This window comes from Periplaneta americana, chromosome 14, assembly GCF_040183065.1.
Source record: "Periplaneta americana isolate PAMFEO1 chromosome 14, P.americana_PAMFEO1_priV1, whole genome shotgun sequence".
NCBI classification, from domain to species: Eukaryota; Metazoa; Arthropoda; class Insecta; order Blattodea; family Blattidae; genus Periplaneta; species Periplaneta americana.
This window is the reverse complement of record NC_091130.1, coordinates 25,748,457-25,770,252: the sequence shown is the minus strand read 5'-3', so window position 1 is coordinate 25,770,252 and position 21,796 is coordinate 25,748,457.

Below are 21,796 nucleotides of genomic sequence, written 5' to 3'. Positions count from 1 at the left end.
TATCTTTTAAGCTGTTTTTAAAAGTGTTTATTGTCTTGCAGCCCCTAATACTTTGAGACAGGGAATTCCATTGTCGTGAGATCCAGGGGAATACGGGAGGGTTGGCAACCCTAGGTAGGAGTGAAGAGAAAATTATGATTTATCGTTCCATAGTGCGACAATATCCCTTTCCTGATGATGATGATGATGATGATGATGATGATGATGATGATGATGATGATGATGATGATGATGAACAGAAAGCTGTATAGGAGTCAAAACTACAGTTAAGTTTACGTTTGCTTGGAGTCGACTTCATGAGCTTCTAGGCTACACCAGCAGTCCTGCAGACAATGTTAACCTGCAGATACTTTGTAGTAAATACAGGAACCACCCCCCCCCTCTCACGGATTGACTAGCACTACCAATTCATCATGTCTCTATACAAGTATCGGTTGCTAGGTGGCCGTACATCACAGAGTGACGTGACAACATGGCGACACCGCGACCCCGTGGCCCCGGTTCGATGACACACTCCATCATATCCAGATGGTTATCAGATACCGCTTGTGTCCTCAAGGTCTCACAAGAACAATGATCTGCGGGTTGCAGACCGCACGTACCTTTCCAATTGGGTAAAATGACAATGGAAACGCCTTTCTGTGCTATACTGAGGTGTTTGGAAACACTGGGATGCTTTTGAAGCTATTTTGTATGTATGTATGTATGTACAAATGGGTAAATGCCCGGTGGCAGTGGTAACTAATTACACTCAATAATGACAATTAATAATAAACATAATAAAAATACAGTTACTACTACTACTACTACTACTACTACTACTACTACTACTACTACTACTACTACTACTAATAATAATAATAATAATAATAATAATAATAATAATAATAACAAACAGCATCCTAAATTATATGAAGCACGATCACTTAAAATAACATTTAAAGTAAATCTAATTTGTATCTTAACCCTAAGTTCGAACTAAAACCCACGAGTAAGATATGTTCATACATGCACAAGTACCTTTCAGCACTACTCATTTCGCTGTCAACTTACTCAATGCACTGGAACTACGACACATTTCATATAATAATAAATTTAGCTTCCCTTATGAAAAGGTTGCCAGATTTGACAAAGCGTATTACACATAATTTGGAAACACATCTAAAAGGTAAAATGATATACATTTGAAACGGTTAGGGAATCGAATATACAAAATATCAGAAAAATTTACACCTAAGTAGCGTTTGTGCTCATTTACAGTTAAGAAAAGGGGGGAAAAATATCATCAGATAGGTTAGAATGATTTGAATGCCATATACCGCGAGAAAAATAGTAATACGGATTTATTGGCATTGATATCTAAACCAATCAACAGCCATCGGTTAAGATAACTTGAAATTTCCATTATGACTCCCATACAAGTGACTTCTCAATATCTGAACCGATCCTTTGAGGGCACTAATGGCTATTTCCTTCACAATGCTGTGTGTTAGCCCAGGTTTTTACATTTGTTGCAAAGAAGGAGGGTATGGTACCTCGTGCTCCCACCATCAGACCTATTACATCAATGTGGGACAGGCTATATTTATCTTTATAGAGCAGGATTGTTGGTTCATAGATCCGTTTCTTTTCACTGTCCATCTCATGCGGTTGATCTGCATGTGTCTCAAATCTGATGGTGGGATCGAGAATGTATGCTGAGTTGTTCTTAATGGTAATGATATCAATTCGCCGAACACTTCCTTGTGTGGCTAGTCCCTGCACCTCTTGATGGACTGTAAACCCTACTTCCTTCAGTGCCTCGGCCAGCATAGAACGGACAGCATGGTGACGGATGTTGCGAAGGGCCTCACTATAGGGGCAGAAGCCAAGGATATGGGGAAGAGTTTCAATCTCGCTGAGACAGCGCCTACAGCGGGTACCATCCCGACTTCTACCCGGTACAGCTCGGACCGGAGCGACATAGCCTACCATTTTAAGGGCGTCTATCCATTCCGAGAGGGTTAGATCTTTGTGATTTCTTATCCAGCTGTTTGCTGGGGGGAACTCTTTGTTAAAAATCACTCCTTTATCCTTTTGTTGCAATGTACACCAATTTTCCTGATTTCACTAACACTTCAAAAACATTTCACTGTTACAAAAACATTTCATTTAACCGAATTTCAAAATTAAGGAATGTTCTTGAAGCTATTTTCAGTGTTGAATCCGAAAAGTCTTCATTTTTCTTTTTCTTTTTCTTCTTCTTCTTTTATAATAATTAACCTTCTAGGATCTTTAGCGGTCTCACCAAGAATTTTCCATCCATCGCTTCAAAGACCGAGAAATCTTGCCCTGTTGATGGTAGAAAACATTTTTATGGAGTTTTTGAAGACGGTTTCCCCAGTATATTTGGTAATGGGAGATGAATCGCAAGATATATTAAATGCCAAACTCCCTCGTAATGTTTTCATTTCGATTGAGGCTTGTTTTGTATAGCCTCCTGAGTGTTGAGAAATTTGTTGTTTTATTTTTGAAGTTCAATATAATTCTAAACTTAAAAAAAGTCACTGACGTGAGGAAAAATGCTGAAAAAGTTCTGCAGATTGTAGTTAGAGCACAAATACAGGTATATTATACTATACTTCGGGTCTTTGCACACACATCCTATATCATAATCATGTGTATAGTACAGTATAGTATAGTATAGTATACTATAGTATACTACCTATACATGCGGTACATTAAATCTCATCTTCCTTTTCTCTCTAGATCCTCTACTTCTTTACATTTCTCTTTCATCAGTGTTCCTTGGCCTTACCGTTTCTCTTCTTAGAAAGAGGAAAAGGAATTGGCTGGGTCACTGTCTGAAAAGAAACTGCGTACTGAAGGATGCACTGGAAGAAATGGTGAACGGGAGAAGAGTTTGGGGCAGAAGATGATATCAGATGATAGACGATAGATGATCATATGAGGAGACAAAGAGAAAGGCAGAAAATAGTAATTTAGTACTTTTTATGTCTATTGCAACAAACTGTTGCTCATGGCATTAATGACGATTTATTTATTTATTTATTTACTTATTTATTTATTTGTTTGTTTGTTTATTTATTTCTTTATTTATTTACTTACTTATTTATTTATTTGTTTATTTATTTCTTTTTTACTTATATATTTATTTGTTTATTTACTTATTTATTTATTTCTTTATTTATTTGTTTATTTACTTATTTATTTATTTGTTTATTTATTTGTTTATTTACTTATTTATTTATTTCTTTGTATATTTGTTTATTTACTTATTTATTTGTTTATTTATTTATTTGTTTATTTATTTGTTTATTTACTAATTTATTTATTTGTTTATTTACTTATTTATTTATTTGCTTATTTACTTATTTATTTGTTTATTTATTTGTTTATTTACTTATTTATTTATTTGTTTATTTACTTATTTATTTATTTGTTTTTTTATTTGTTTATTTACTTATTTATTTATTTGTTTATTTACTTATTTATTTATTTGTTTATTGATTTGTTTATTTACTTATTTATTTACTTATTTATTTGTTTGTTTGTTTATTTATTTGTTTGTTAATTTATTTACTTAATTATTTGTTTATTTACTTATTTATTTATTTGTTTATTTACTTATTTATTTGTTTATTTACTTATTTATTTATTTATTTGTTTATTTATTTATGTCTTTATGTATTTATTTATTTGTTTATTTGCTTATTTATTTATTTATCTATTTATTTAGTTATTTATTTATTTATTTATTTATTTATTTATTTATTTATTTTATCTTTTTATTTATTGACAACATTTAATTTCTAATGATTTCACTTACTTTTTGAAATTAAGTTTTACAAATTCAGATTGTGAAATAGAAATTTGCAATTATTGACAAATAAAATTTAAAATTTACAAGTATTTTAAACATTGTAAAACAGATTCCCAAGGGTTGATACCTTCGTGAAACTTTCTTGTAGGAATCCCCATTGCATTGCTCTTGAAGATGGTAATGTGCATTAGTTTCCCGCTAGTCTTGCACCAATAATAACAATGATTGTGAATATGGAAAATACTGAAATGGAGGTGACGTTAAAAATAAATACATTTGTTACTAATCACTAACAGTTGATATAACTTCGTTGAAATATTTATAGAAATTCTCACCGAATAGCCTTGTCTCAGTGCAATAACAGTTGAATCATCCTGGTTGTCATGGCGTGATCTTATCTCGGATTGACAAAGAAACACACGAGTGTAGAATTTTTATTCGGAAACATCTGAAGAGCGTTGCTGCGGTGAATACGAAGGTGGGAAGTGTGTGATGAAATTGATTCGGAGACGTAAGATTTAAGGGTATTAGAATTGGCGAGGACTGCATAGAATGACAACAATGTTACCGCGAGCTTCTAACACGAAAGAAATATGTTCTTTTGCTATAGGAATACCTGATGATATCACGCGGATTACACTGTAGTCTTTTCAAGCTGAGATGCACAAAATCTGATTATCTCTTCGCCTGCTGATTCTGAACTGCTGTCGGGCATGGGTTCGATTTCCACTTAGGCTGCTTATCGAATAGAATATTTTCGTGGTCAATATATGTAATATTTCTTGATACGTGAAAAATACATTACATTAAATTTAAAACGCATTTATGGCCTTGTCAATTGGTATAGTGGACAGGGTTTTCAAATAACATTAAACTTCGCTTGCAATTTTCCGTAAATACACTTTCTTTTTGCTTTATTCTATACAAATTTTATTTAATTTCTTCCTGTAACCACTACAGGTTGCCATCGACAAAGAGTACCATGATACAATAGAGTAAATGCCTTGAGGCTTAGTGATACATTGTTGTTAGAGTGAAAAATAACAATTTGAATTATATTGAAACACATGATATTAAACGAAGTAACGTCAAGGAGATGCGAATTAGTCATGGTCCATATGTATGATGCCTGAAAATAGCTATTGAGCCTTTGAGTGCTGCAATTGTTAGATCTCTTAAAATACTTTTATGCAGGCCAAAATATTTACAGAAGTCGACTAGGAACCGGGGTATGGTCCCACGGGCTCCTATCATTAGTCCCGTAATGACGATGGATTCCAGATGGTATTTGTCCTTGTAAAACTGATGGAAGGTTCATATATATTCCTCGTGTACTTCTTCTGGCTGGTGTTCGTGCGATTCAAATCTCACAGTAGGGTCTATGATGTAACCTTCAAGAGAGGGAGGTTTAAATGCAATTATGTCGATTACTGCCCTCACTGGATATGCCGTATACTTCTTCATATACTGAATAACCTTTGTTCCTTAAGGCTGTTGCTATTATAGATCTTACTGTATGATGCAGCGTATTTCGTAAAAGTTCACCGTGTGGACAGGCCCCCAGGACATGGGCAAGGGTTTCAACCTCCCTGTCGCAATCGACTCCCCGAAGACCTGCCAGGTACACTACGCACAACTGATACGTTATCTATCGAGGGAACTATAAATGGTGCATGCATGATATTTGGTACACACATTTTTTAAGCTATTAGGAAACTTTTCTCTGTATAGAAATTTGTTGTTTTGTTACATTTGAAAAAAAAGTCTTCATATTTCTGTAAAACTACAAGAATAAGTAAATAAATAAATACATAAATAAATAAATAAAATAAGTCTATAAATAAATAAATAAATCTGTAAATAAAAAATCAATAAATCTATAGGACTAAACAAGTAAACAAATATCTCGAGCAATGTCTCGCTACTACAAACAAGTGACGCACGGAATGTGTTGCTATGCTACAACTACGTATTTTAAAGTTTTATTCTAAAGAAATGAGTGAATGACTTTGTATTCTTCGAGTCACGCCCATAATAACAGTTCCGCCTTGTTATTCTCTGATCTACATACACACGTTTTCGACTTACGCAGTAAATTCGCGGGCCTTTGGTTGAAACGCGCCTCAAGAAAGTGTTACACCAAATAACTGAGGGCCATTAAACTCCAGCTTTCTTGTATGTGTACCTTGTGCGAGCTACAACTTGGAATTTGTGAAACAAATGCTACCGACCAAGTAACTTAGCGACGGTTTCATACAAAAGTGAATCGCAGTTTCCCGAGTATCACACTGTTTTCAGTAAGCCATCTAGCTCAGGCTGTTATGATGATATTGGTAATCCATTTACCACCGAAATTGCAACAGTTTTTTTATTTCGGAATATGTATGGTAAGACTTTCCTGTGTTAAATTTCAACGTATCTCGTTTACATGTTTCGACCTATTTATGGTCGTTGTTGGTCTTGGCGCCACTTGTTCTGTTTCCTGTGAGGGTGTGTTTCTGTGGTATAGTGTAGAGTCAAAGAGTGTGTGTGTTTTGAAGTTGAGTTGTGTGTTGAGAATTTCGTTGGGGTGTGTTTTCGTGTGTCTGTATATTTCATATTGTTCTAGTGTGTTTAGTTTCTGGCTTTTTGATTGGATGTGTAGTATTTCCATGTCTGTGTTGATGTCTCTGTGGGTGTGGTTGGCATTTGTGATGTGTTCTGCATATGTGGAAGTGTTTTGTAATTTTGTTATGGCTGTGATGTGTTCTTTGTAACGTGTTTGAAACAATCTGCCTGTCTGTCCTATGTAGAAGTTGTTGCAGGTGTTACATTTGAGTTTTTATACGCCTGTGTGGTTGTATTTGTTTGTTTGTGTTGCTTGTGTGTTGAGATATTTTTGTAGAGTGTTATTTGTTCTGTATGCGATGTTGTAATTTAATTTATTGAATTAGGTTGCAATTTTGTGTGTGTTTTTGTTTTCGTATGTTAGTGTGATGTATTTTTTGTGTTCTTGTGTTTGTGTTGTATTCTTCTGTTTTTCGTGATTATGTATTATGTTGTATATTATGTTAGGGTTGTATCTGTTTTCTTGTGCTATGTATTTGATTGTGTTTAGCTCTTCTTTGTAATCCTGTTGGTTCATTGGTATGTTGAGTAGTCTGTGTACCATTGTTCGGAATGCAGCTTGTTTGTGTTGTGTGGGGTGGTTGGATGTGTTGTGGTTGTTGTGGGTTTTCTGTATATGTTGAATGTGTGTTTCTTGTCTACTTTTGTTATTTTTTTTATTATTGAACGCTTGTATTGGACGTCAGTGGAGTTAAAACTAATATTTTCAGAGTTTTAAGAGTTTTTTTTAAGGCTACAATTCGAAAGATTCGAATGGCGAAAAATTAAAATCAGAGCTATCAGATCTCGAATCTACTTTTTAAGATTCACGACGCACGCCACGTTATCATGTTCAGCATCTTTGTAGAAAATCCTGCTTTTTCAGATAAGGTGTCCTGCTTTTCATTGTTTTCATCTGGCAACCCTATATCTGGTTGATTTTCTACAACTTTTACTAAACTATTCTCCTAATACTCTTTTTCCTAATACAGTTTATTCCCAAACTATATATTTTCTAAAAGACATTTCCTAAAGAGTAACTTTCATGAAGTCCTTATTTTCTACAAGGAATTTCTAAATGAGAATTTCCTGATACATATTATCCTAAATTTATTTATTCTTAATTAAGTATTAACATTTTAATACTTATGAGTTAGAGCCCGAATGTTTGGCAAAATGCCTTTTTTACTGGGTGGAAGTAGGGGAGAGTTGGGTAGTATCGGACATCGGGTGATATCGGACACTGCGTTTCTTTCATTTACCACTAGATGGTAGTACCTGAATAACATGGTTACGTTTCTGTATGCGACATCACAGAAACGTAGCCATGTCATTCAGGTGCTATCATCTGGTGGTAGATGAAAGAAACTCACTGTTCGATATTACCCGATGTCCGATACTACCCAACTCTCCCCTAAATCATTATTTGCATAGATATAAATCTGATTTGGAGTAAATCATAGTGATAGAGCCAATTTTTATTTTGCTTTTTTGCCTTTCTAAAGTGTTTCTTACTAATAAATTCATTTTTTTTGTCATTTTAAAGCAACATTTCTTGTTTATTTGCAATTTTCTAATCAATTGTAATGTAATGTGTATGAAATTTAAATATTTGAAACAATGACTAACTTTACTAACAATAGTAAATAAAAGTAATATATTTCGGTCCTTAATCTGCTAATAATCATAGTTTATTACTATTGGTGTGATAAGAATAATGATCGACAATCCACAGTTACAAATATAACATTGTCATGTCTTCACGATACCAACAATCAGCTTTATAATTTTAAATATTAAGCTCGTTCTCATAGAAGTTGTTACGTAGCATTTTCAATTGTTTGCTTTCATATTTTCAAATCTTACTGTTACATTATTGTACTACACGTGTTTATTATTGTAGGAGAAAGAAATTTGAGTGAGGAACAGTCAGTTATTGTCGGGTGACAGAAGGTATAAGATCGGTTGCTAGAATGCCTAAATTCAGTAAAGTAAACTTCATGCTTACGTTAGTGAATTTGGTTCCTATATTTTTTCAACCGATGGAACAGTTTTGTTATGTTAGGTTTGTAAAAAGACAGTTAATCACGAAAAAAAAGTATTTTATAAGTCAAAATATGTAATCTACGAAGTAAATATGTGAGTTATGTTGATATACAGACGTAGACAAATTATTAACAAAATCGACGATTTTTATGATAATTCCATTAACAAAATTTGACTTTTCAATGTAGACTTCAGTTGAAAATGTTGCATATTTCCATCTACAGTAGATATAAATATGCAAAAATGTAGGCTATTCTAAATTGAAGAGTAAATTTTGTAAAAGATATATAATAAAATCTTCAATTTTGCTAATAATTTGTAAATATGCAAAAATGTCAACTGCAGTTTAAAGTGAAGAGTCAAATTTTGTAAGAATATATAATAAAAATCTTCAGTTTTGCTAATAATTTGGAAATATCCTAAATGCCACCTGTAGTCCAAATTGAAGAGTCAAATTTTGTAAAAATATATAATAAAAATCTTCAGTTTTGCTAATAATTTGGAAATATCCTAAATGCCACCTGTAGTCCAAATTGAAGAGTCGAATTTTGTAAAAATATATAATAAAAATCTTCAGTTTTGCTAATAATTTGGAAATATCCTAAATGCCACCTGTAATCCAAATTGAAGAGTCAAATTTTGTAAAAATATATAATAAAAATCTTCAGTTTTGCTAATAATTTGGAAATATCCTAAATGCCACCTGTAGTCCAAATTGAAGAGTCAAATTTTGTAAAAATATATAATAAAACTCTTCAGTTTTGCTAATAATTTGGAAATATCCTAAATGCCACCTGTAGTCCAAATTGAAGAGTCAAGTTTTGTAAAAATATATAATAAAAAATCTTCAGTTTTGCTAATAATTTGGAAATATCCTAAATGCCACCTGTAGTCCAAATTGAAGAGTCAAATTTTGTAAAAATATATAATAAAAATCTTCAGTTTTGCTAATAATTTGGAAATATCCTAAATGCCACCTGTAGTCCAAATTGAAGAGTCGAATTTTGTAAAAATATATAATAAAAATCTTCAGTTTTGCTAATAATTTGGAAATATCCTAAATGCCACCTGTATTCCAAATTGAAGAGTCAAATTTTGTAAGAATATATAATAAAAATCTTCAGTTTTGCTAATAATTTGGAAATATCCTAAATGCCACCTGTAGTCCAAATTGAAGAGTCAAATTTTGTAAAAATATATAATAAAAATCTTCAGTTTTGCTAATAATTTGGAAATATCCTAAATGCCACCTGTATTCCAAATTGAAGAGTCAAATTTTGTAAAAATATACAATAAAAATCTTCAGTTTTGCCAATAATTTGGAAATATCCTAAATGCCACCTGTAGTCCAAATTGAAGAGTCAAATTTTGTAAAAATATATAATAAAAATCTTCAGTTTTGCTAATAATTTGGAAATATCCTAAATGCCACATGTAGTCCAAATTGAAGAGTCAAATTTTGTAAAAATATATAATAAAAATCTTCAGTTTTGCTAATAATTTGGAAATATCCTAAATGCCACCTGTAGTCCAAATTGAAGAGTCAAATTTTGTAAAAATATATAATAAAAATCTTCAGTTTTGCTAATAATTTGGAAATATCCTAAATGCCACCTGTAGTCCAAATTGAAGAGTCAAATTTTGTAAAAATATGTAATAAAAACCTTCAGTTTTGCTAATAATTTGGAAATATCCTAAATGCCACCTGTAGTCCAAATTTAAGAGTCAAATTTTGTAAAAATATATAATAAAAATCTTCAGTTTTGCTAATAATTTGGAAATATCCTAAATGCCACCTGTAGTCCAAATTGAAGAGTCAAATTTTGTAAAAATATATAATAAAAATCTTCAGTTTTGCTAATAATTTGGAAATATCCTAAATGCCACCTGTAGTCCAAATTGAAGAGTCAAATTTTGTAAAAATATATAATAAAAAATCTTCAGTTTTGCTAATAATTTGGAAATATCCTAAATGCCACCTGTAGTCCAAATTGAAGAGTCAAATTTTGTAAAAATATATAATAAAAAATCTTCAGTTTTGCTAATAATTTGGAAATATCCTAAATGCCACCTGTAGTCCAAATTGAAGAGTCAAATTTTGTAAAAATATGTAATAAAAAATCTTCAGTTTTGCTAATAATTTGTAAATATGCAAAAATATCAATTGTAGTCTAAATTGAAGAGTCGAATTTTGTAAAAATATTCAAAATATCTTCAATTTTGCTAATAATTTGTAAATATGCAAAAATATCAATTGTAGTGTAAATTGAAGAGTCAAATTTTGTAAAAATATACAATACAAATCTTCAATTTTTCTAATAATTTGGAAATACGCAAAGATGTCAACTGTAGTCTAAATTGAAGAATCACATTGTGTAAAAATATATAATAAAAATCTCCAATTTTGCTAATAATTTGTCCACGTCTGTAATTTAAATTTATTGCTAAAATATATTATGCCTTTTTAAAATTGATAATGACTTTTTCAAAGATTATTGTGCTTATTTTTACGTTTTTATTGCCTTTTATGCCTGCCTATTTTAACTGTTATCAATACCTAAACCTCTGGTCTCTACGTAGGATATTCTGTATTAGCAACCTTGGCCAAATCTCTATATTGTTCTTGGTTGAAAAAGTTTCCTGCCATGATTAATTCTCCAAAGACGCAGAAAAGAGGCGCCACAAAATGAAAGTAATAAAACATAATACTCCACTTAGAGGTCTGAACACAGTATCTATCAAAATACGAATTCGGTTGACTAACACTTCAATACATATCAGGTCACATTCGTAGAATTAATAATATTTGGGTAACTTCTTACGGTCCCTATAATTCATTTGTCGTCCTTGAGGTCGCTTAGCAACGGGCCCGACTCTCCTTGACATTTTATTTTTAAAGGTGAGTCTAGGAGTAGGAGGCTCAATTCGGCTACTAGATCACCGCGGAATAGCGATGAGGTCAGTTATTTGGAGCGAAAATAGTGGGAAGTTTAATGCCATTAAATTGGTATTATTCTGAATGCTAAAGAATAAATTATCTTAAAACACTGAATGCGTAAACAGTTGTTTTAGTTATAGTTTTTATCCACGTTGGTCTCTGAATAGTATATTACGATACAAGGTTGGGAAGTACTTTTTACAAAATCTAGAAAAAGTTTGAAAAATGAGCACAGCGAGTTTATCAGTTTCCGAGATTTTGTAATGCACTTCACAAACGTGTATTGTACAACATTTTTTGCACGATCATATTTTTAAAATTGCAAATACAATATATTTTGCATTGAAAATTTAGAGCAATATTACTCCAAAGCCTTCACAAAACTGTACTGTAATGGTAACTAAGTAACAATAAATACACTGTAATGGGTTTATTTCAGTATAGTTGTATGTATGTACGTACGTACGTATGTATGTATGTATGTATGTATGTATGTATGTATGTATGTATGTAGGCTATATATGGATGCATGCATGTATGTATGTATGAATGTATTTATTTATTCACATTGCAAATGGGTAAATACCCGGTGGCAATGGTAATAACTAATTACACTCAATAATGACAATTAATAATAATATTAATAATAATAATAATAATAATAATAATAATAATAATAATAATAATAATAATAATAATAATAATAATAGGGAGCATCCTAAATTAAATGAAGCACAATCACTAAAATAACTTTTAAAGTAAATCTAATTTGTATCTTAACCCTAAGTTCGAACTAAAACCCACGAGTATGATATGTTCATACTTGCACAAGTACCTTTCAGCACTACACTCATTTCGCTGATAACTTACTCACTGCACTGGAACTACGACATATTCCACTGATACTATCCTGATTTCACTGACACTTCAAAAACATTACACTGTTCAAATATTTTACACTACCAATATAAACTATAAAACTTAACTTACACAGCACACTTCACTGACAACACACTTGTCCACACCTGTGGAGTAACGGTCAGCACGTCTGGCCGCGAAACCAAGTGGCCCGGGTTCGAATCCCGGTCGGGGCAAGTTACCTGGTTGAGGTTTTTTCCGGGGTTTTCCCTCAACCCAATACGAGCAAATGCTGGGTAACTTTCGGTGCTGGACCCCGGACTCATTTCACTGGCATTATCACCTTCATATCATTCAGACGCTAAATGACCTAGATGTTGATACAGCGTCGTAAAATAAAATAAAAACAAAAAAAACACACTTCACACTTCACTGACACAACACACTTCACTGACAACACTTCAAATAAAATATCAATTACACCCTTTAAATAGTGTGTATAATATACTATCGTCTATTAGTAAAGTCCTTAAGCCTATTTTTAAATACATTTTTTGTCATTGGTAAAGCCTTTAGTAAGTCTGCAGGTGAAGATTCCAGTCCCTGATAGTACGATTGAGAAAAAAAAACTTTCCAGTGTCCGTCCTCTGTCTTCTTTCCCTCAATTTATATGAGTGGTCGTTCCTTGAAGAGTAATTTGGCGACTGCAATCTATTTTTTATTTATCTCCAGGCAGGCTCACCTCTGTATGTTTTGAACAGTGCGCATAATCGAATTCGCGTTCTCCTGTCCGTGAGTGTGTCCCATTTTAATGGTGAATTATTACAATGATTGAGAGCCCGTTTTTTAATCTTTTCCAGTAATCAGTATCAAGAATGGCTTCCTTAGCAACAAGTTTCTATGTGGAAATTCTAACTTTCAAGGCCTAACAATAATAATAATTTATTTATTTATTATTATTTATTATTAATATTTGTGTGCTGAACAACAGCCAGAGGCCAATTATAGTTCAGCACAATATACAAACAGAAGATACAAAGGTGCAAAACAAAAATAAATAATATCTTAAATAACAAAAACATACATAAATAAAATTGAGTACAAACAGTAAAAACTAATAATCAAAACGAAACTAAACCTTAAAAGGATCTAAATTGTGCCCATGCAAATTGGCATATTTTATGCATCTACAGACTGGAGAAAGTGATTTTGAATTTCTGTTATAAAATTTTTTTTGAAATCTTAAACCTTTTGTAGGAATACGAAGGCTGATGTTGTTTATGATAGACTCACAATCAATATCACCCTTGATAACTTTGCAAAAAAATTGATAATCAAGATTTTGACGTCTAGAATAAAGGCTACAACAGTTAAAATATTTACAGGTAATCTCATAGTTAAAGTCAGAGGAATTGGGTATACATCGAAAAGCACATAAGGAAATAAATTTTCTTTGAATATTTTCCAATTTAACCGAATCGGTTGAAGTAATGGAATTCCAGGCTACAGATGCATATTCAAGTTTAGAGCGAACCTAAGTAAAGTATAGAATTAATAGTGACTCAGGAGTAGAAAAAGAATAAGTTATAGACCTTATTAAACCAAGCATTCTTATTGAATGATTATAAATATATTGAACATGATCGTGAAAGTATAATTTAGAATCGAGTAGTACACCAAGACCTTTTATAGAATTTTTCCTAATAATACAGACGTTGTTAAGAGAATAATTAAATTTTATGGAAGTAGTTTTTCGAGAGTACGAAATGACAAAAGTTTTTGTTTCATTAATTTTCATTCCATTAATGTCAGACCAAAGTTCAATGGAGTTAATTTCATTTTGAAGAGTTTGGCAATCGGCAGAACTATTTATTGAGCGAAAGATTTTGAGATCATAATAATAATAATAATAATAATAATAATAATAATAATAATAATAATTTAATCACTGAAATAAAGGAAGATGGAAAATTTCTTTTCCGAACTGTCTCTCAAAATGTATTTTCTTCACAATTTACAGTTATCTTTTCATATATCACTGTTTCGAAGAATCGGGACAGAAAGGCATTTATCACGTATGAAGATATGGAACGGGGAGTACCCATTCCAATCAACAGCGTAATCTGGAGATTTATGTACAGTAGAATGTCGCGCGTGAAGTCTGCCTTCCGTCAGGTGGTCGGCCGTAGAAGGAAAACAGCGCGCATATTCTTGGAAACAGATGAACGTTGCTGCAGGGAATTTCAACTAACCTCGATGTACCAATATACCACATTGAGATGCAGTGTCCATTACCTTCGCAACGGACTTGGAAAACGAAATTTACCACATCTTAGGGAAATTGCATCTTTGCCGTAAAAGGATGTCGTGACCCGGTTTATTAAAGCGCTTTTACCAAATAAACATGTTAACATCTCGGTTTTTCGTAGTAATGTAATCATTCTCAGATAAAACATGATTGTCAGAGATATAGAGTGCTAGGAAAGTCCAGCAGAATACGAAGCCTTAAGTATAATTCCACCTTCTGTAGGTTATTGCCAGAATACCAGTTTATTATTCCGCAGTGTCGGGTAGAACTTCCTAGTATAGACCGTAGTTCGATTGACGAACTTCTAAATCGAATATTACTTCTTACTTACAAATGACTTTTAGAGAACCCAGAGTTTAACTGCCGCCCTCACATAAGCTCGCCATCGGTCCCTATCCTGAGCAAGATTAATCCAGTCCCTACCATCATATCGCACCTCTTTCAAATCAATTTTAATATTATCCTCCCATCTATGTCTCGGCCTCCCCTAAGCTCTTTTTCTCTGAGATCTTCTAATTAAGCCACTGGCGTGGCTCAGTCGGTTAAGGCACTTGCCTGCCGGTCTGAAGTTGCGTTCGGGCGCGGGTTCGATCCCCGCTTGAGCTGATTACCTGATTGGGTTTTTTCCGAGGTTTTCCCCAACCGTAATGTGAGTGCAAGGTAATCTATGGCGAATCCTCGGCCTCATCTCGCCAAATATCATCTCGCTATCACCAATATCATCGACGCTGAATAACCTAGTAGTTGATACAGCGTCGTTAAATAACCAACTAAAATAAAAAAATCTTCCAATTAACACTCTATATGCATTTCTGGATTCGCTCATATATTTTTGTGCGAGATCTTGCGTATTTGTTTGGTTTCCGCACAAAACCAATCCGCGGAAAGTCTAAAATTCCACATTCGGTATTCCCAACCTAACACACATAACAATTTCCCTCTTCGTACCGCTTAAGTTACATATTGAGTTTACTGCTTTAGGCTTTTAACATATTATTTTTAAAGACGTTCACTATAGTAATAATTATAAATTGGAAACTTAGCACTGCAATTTCACCTAAATTGCACTCTTAATTATTGTTTTTAAATATTTGCAAAAATTAAGTAAACTCTATAACTCCACTAAAGTTACTGCATTCGTGATGCAAGTAACATTAAGGAAGCCGTGAAAAAGTCAACAAGATTCCAGACTCATCATAGACTGGGGGAAAAAAAAGACAGAAGCATATCACGGCCTGCTGGAGTATAGTAAACACAGAAAACATTTTAAAGCAACAATGTTGAAGATAATAATTTTTGTTTTGCAAATTTGCCGTCATTGAACAGAAACTAAGATGGAGATTTCATTGCAACTAATTAGAAATTCCTCTTTCAGGTATGTAATAAACGATCTTCGTACAAAATAATGTACGATACACGAGCGGTATATTTTCTTTCAGTTCTCGGAAATTAAAAAAGCTCGCTTTTTCAAACTTTTCCTCGAACATGAAAACTTCAACATACCGCTCTTGTAACGCATATTACTATTATTGGGTTATTTTATGATGCTGTGTCAACGTCTCAGAGAAATCTGGGAAATCGTGTAGGACCATAAAAAAAAAACTACAAATCTGCAGTGTCTGGGAAAAGTGACATAAGTCAGTTTCCACAAATCTTTTTTGATAATTTATTGACGACTTACATTGGTTTATGTCGATTTGATTTTTTCTATATGAATTATTGTAATGGGAGGAATACTTACGTCTCTTTTTCCAAGCGAGCAGATGTTCCTTAAGTTGTCAATAAATTATCAAAAAAGGTTTGTGGAAACTGACTTACACGCATGGCTTAAGAGTATATTTTTCCATTAATAACCTTCCTGATACGCAATCGTCAAAACTTTGTAACTAATTCAACAGTTCATAGCATAAATATTCGTAAAAAAAATTATTCTCATACTCTATCGGCAAGTCTATCGTGCTATCGAAAAGGAGTGCGTTATATGACAGCAAAAATTTTTAACAACCTCCCTATGGACATAACAAATGAAACGCAAAACATAAGATTATTTAGGGCCAAATTAAGGAAGTACAGTACCTAATTTCTCACGCCTTCTATTCTGTAGGTGAATTTATGACATTCAACAATGCTTCATGAATATTATTCTGTCTTCTATTAGGTACATTCATGATCGAAATGATAGCCGTCCAAATCTTGGATTTAAAATATCGGCATCCTAATCAATTCAAATGAACAAAAAGAAAATGTAAATTAATGTTAAAAAATACATCATGAAATTTTAAAAAAAGAATATTCTGCGACAAGATGTGGTAGCTATCAAAACGTTAAAAATTTATTGAAAATAAATAATATACATTGAATATTATAAAGATGAATAGAGATGGTGATTGATGATGTTCAGTGAAGATTTTAAAATGGTTAGTACAATTGCCTGAAGAGTCTTTTCAGGAACCTTTAATTTTCTGAGAACCTCCAATGTAAATTTGGGAATTGTTCCTCGCGCACCAAACATAAGTCCAATGACATTCCAATCTTGAATATTATATTTATGACTGAGATCATCACAGCATGGAAGGTAAATAGCGCGTTTCTCTTCCTGTACCTGCTTTGGTTGATCTTCATTAATTTCGAACCTTACAGTGGGATCAAGAATGAGATCAGTTTTTTTTTATCTCTGTCAATTATTATGACGTCAGCACGCCATGTAGATCCTTCCGTAGAAAGACATTGAACTTCCTCATATACTTCGTATTCACCATGTTCCCTTAATCTGTTAGCAATTATTGAGCGGACTGTGTTATGTCTGTCAATTCGCAGCAATTCGCCCTCAGGGCAGAAACCTAGCAACCTTTGTGTTGTACTAGTAGACTATATTGTAAAACTTTGTTTGCGTGTGTGCGTCTAATACCTTCCCACTTCACTTGCGTGATTCGGGTTCCGCATATTGCGGGTAGATGGCAGCACTGTGACCCATTTTCATTTTGTATATGACTTCGGCGGTCCACGCTATACATGATGTGTATCTGTGAAGAGTTATGTCGTGTACTAAATTCTTCTGTATACATTTCAACTAAACTGTGTCTATAATTAGGACTGTATGGTACTATTAAAATTTTTTTTGACATGTTCCATATTCTAACCGTGAAGCGATGAACGAAAATCATGGAATGTAAAAATACAGTACAATACATTGTAAATTTGTTGCCTAAGTCTTAAGTAAGTATTAGCTTTGTTTAAAGTAAAACTACAAAATACTCAGTAGAGATTCAAAGCAGGAACCGACAAGCTCCAATGGGAGATTTTATCTGATTATGACGCACTTAGCTTTATATTACATAGAAATTCGCAGAAAAATTCATACGCTGAGTCAACCATCTTGAAACCACAAGAGAATGTATTTCATCGCCTGCATTCTAAATAATGCGATAATGACTTGAGATTTGATGTGAGTGACATAGCAATTTTCTTTAGTCGGTTTCCTTTCAGTCAGTCACATAGCATAACAAGCATGATTAAGGTTCATTTGCGATATTAAAATGCATATAAAATGAATGTAACAGCGATTAGAGCCCAAGTATATATGGAATCGCTAGGTATCGCGTTACGGAATGCGCGCTGGTTCGAGTCCTCACGAAGAATACATTTTCTGATGAAATTTCGGCCAGTGTATGGGACAGGTGCCCACCGAGCATCATGATGCACTTGGGGAGCTACGATAGGTAGCGGAATTTGGTTACGAAAGTCAGCTATAACGAAATCATCGTGCTAACCACACGATACCTCCATTCTGGTTGGATGATAGTCCACAAAAGGGCTGTAGCACCACGGATTATTATTATATGTACAGTTATTCTCAACCAGGGGGCCGCAGTCCAATGGGAGTCGGAAGAACATTATAATGGGGGGATCAAAAACAAAATATATATTTTTTACGTAGTTATTTAACGACGCTGTATCAACTACTAGGTTATTTAGTGTTGATTGGATTGATGATAGCGAGATGGTATTTGGCGAGATGAGGCGAGGATTCGCCACAGATTACCTGACATTTGCCTTACGATTGGGAAAAACTTCGGAAAAATCCTAACCAGATGATTAGCTCAAGCAGGGATCGAATCCGCGCCTGAGGGCAACTCCGGGGATCGGTAGACAAATAATAATAATAATAATGTCTGGCTTATGTATCCCTTTCTTGTGAGATATATTAAGAAAATGATTTAAGACGAAACTTTCTTCCCACACAAATACCCAGTTTCCACAATAATCCTGGTGGCTAAAATAAGGTATTATTATTATTATTATTATTATTATTATTATTATTATTATATAAAATTGTAATTGTCAATATTATTATTTTTTTGGCCTACCGATCCCCGAAGTTGCGCTCAGGCGCGGGTTCGATCCTCGATTGAGCTAATTACTTGGTTAGGATTTTTCCGAAATTTTAATCAACCGTAAGTGAAATGTCAGATAATCTATGGCGAATCCTCGGCCTCATCTCGCCAAACACATAATAATAATAATAATAATAATAATAATAATAATAATAATAATAATAATAATAATAATAATAATAATGAATTTGTAAAATATTTGAAACTTGCAAGAAAATGTGTATATGTGATGCCTACCCATTTCGCTTGCGTGATTCGGGTTCCGCATATTGCGGATAGATGGCAGGACTGTGACCCATTTTCAAGTTGCACACCACTTCGGCGGGTCACGCTATGCATGATGTGTATCTGTGAAGAATTATGTCGTGTAGGTACTAGGGTGAGTATATGCGTAAGTGTTAGTGTAACTGTAGTGTAGGGAATGGGTGAGGATGTAGATGAATGTGAGGAAGGGAAAAGTGGAGAGCTCTGTCCTGTAACACGTCACAAAATTAGGAATAGTTATTCTCTTACACCCTGTATACATAAAAGGATGGAAGAAGTATTTATTTATAATACAGTTGGTTGTGTTATCGCGCATGTATTTCTTATGTCTACTTGTACGTCTCTTAAATGAGTCATTCTGTTCGTATAGCAACTCGTATTTCTCAACGTCCTGCTTTCTGTTAGAGTAAACAAACGACTTAAATTTATTCTCATCTCGGATGTTGCGATTCCATTCATATTTCACGAGAAAGAAGCAAGGAAGCTGCTTCCTGCTTTGTGGGCCTTAATGCAGACGTGACGCACCGCATGCGATAAGCTGAATTATTAATCGAATGCCATGATCGAGATAATGATCGATTTTTACTCTTCCATTGAATAACTGGTATTTATTCATGATTATAAGTTCCTTCGCTCTCCTGAAAAGTAGCAAATTTTGACTTATACCTTGACCAAAACTACTTCCGACTTGACAGCTTACCGAGAAGGGGGGAGCAGTGTTGTCATATTTCCCATCTTTCGTGTAAGCGAGCGCGCTGCCGATAGAGTGCAGTAGTGAACGGCTGACATGAACACATACTCGTACATTTCTAACCAATTAGTTGAACACTAGGCATTAAAATTAGTGTACATTATTATTTCTTTTATTAATCTGTTATTTTGTTATTATTATTATTATTATTATTATTATTATTATTATTATTATTATTATTATTATTATTATTATTATTATTAGCAGTAGCAGTAGCAGCAGCAGTTGGAGCAGCAGCAACAACAGCAGCAGTTTGGAATTGAACGGGTTACATCAGCTGCTTGTCTATGCGGATAACGTGAATATGTTACGAGAAAATCCAAAAACGATTAGGGAAAACACGGGAATTTTACTGGAAGCAAGTAAAGAGATAGATTTGGAAGTAAATCCCGAAAAGACAAAGTATAGGATTATGTCCCGTGACGAGAATATTGTACGAAATGGAAATATAAAAATTGGAAATTTATCTTTTGAAGAGGTGGAGAAGTTCAAATATCTTGGAGCAACAGTAACAAATATAAATGATACTCGGGAGGAAATTAAACATAAATAAATATGGGAAATGCCTGTTATTATTCGGTTGAGAAACTTTTATCATCCAGTCTGCTGTCAAAAAGTCTGAAAGTTAGAATTTATAAAACAGTTATATTACCAATTGTTCTTTATGGTTGTGAAACTTGGACTCTCACTTTGAGAGAGGAATATACATTAAGGGTGTTTGAGAATAAGGTGCTTAGGAAAATATTTGGGGCTAAGAGGGATGACGTTACAGGAGAATGGAGAAAGTTACACAACACAGAACTGCACGCATTGTATTCTTCACCTGACATAATTAGGAGCATTAAATCCAGACTTTTGAGATGGGCAGCGCATGTAGCATGTATGGGCGAATCCAGAAATGCATATAGAGTGTTAGTTGGGAGGCCGGAGGGAAAAAGACCTTTAGGGAAGCCGAGACGTAGATGGGAAGATAATATTAAAATGGATTTGAAGGAGGTGGGATATGATGGTAGAGACTGGATTAATCTTGCTCAGGATAGGGACCAATGGCGGGCTTATGTGAGGGCGGCAATGAACCTCAGGGTTCCTTAAAAGCCAGTAAGTAGTAGTAGTAGTAGTAGTAGTAGTAGTAGTAGTAGTAGTAGTAGTAGTAGTAGTAGTAGTAGTAGTAGTAGTAGTAGTAGTAGTAGCAGTAGCAGTAGCAGCAGCAGCAGCAGCAGTAGTCTTCAATGTAATACCGTTAGAAAAGCGTCGAAAGAACATTGCAAACTGTAAAAACAACTTTAAATTTAATACGAAGCCTTTACTTTTGATACCGCCGATAAGTTTCAATATAATATTGGTAGAAAGGCGTTGAAAAAAATTGTAAAGTGTAAAAATATGTATGATTAAAAATCTATACGACCTTTTTCTTTTCCAATATCGATAACAGTGCTCTTATTAATTGTAATAACACAAGCAGCAGTTTTCATTACGACTTGCGCCAAACGTAAAAGAGGCCCGCCATTATCTTTTTTTCTCTCAAAATACTCTCTTACATTACACACCATCTCTCGCGCTTCACTCTTTAACGAGGCACCTTATCCAATATTCTTTGTTCTCCGCCTGCCTTTTCTTTCTTCCGACATTGCACAAGTCACCTGTTCAGAAAATCTCGCAGAAACTATAAAACGCACACTAGTCACACACTCCACCAATAACAATGAAGATAATACGTCTAATATAATTTAAACACAATAATTATGGATCCACTAAAACAATAATACAACTAAATAATATTTTTAATTCACACAAAACACGCGCTAACCAGCCAACTCAAAGTCATTCC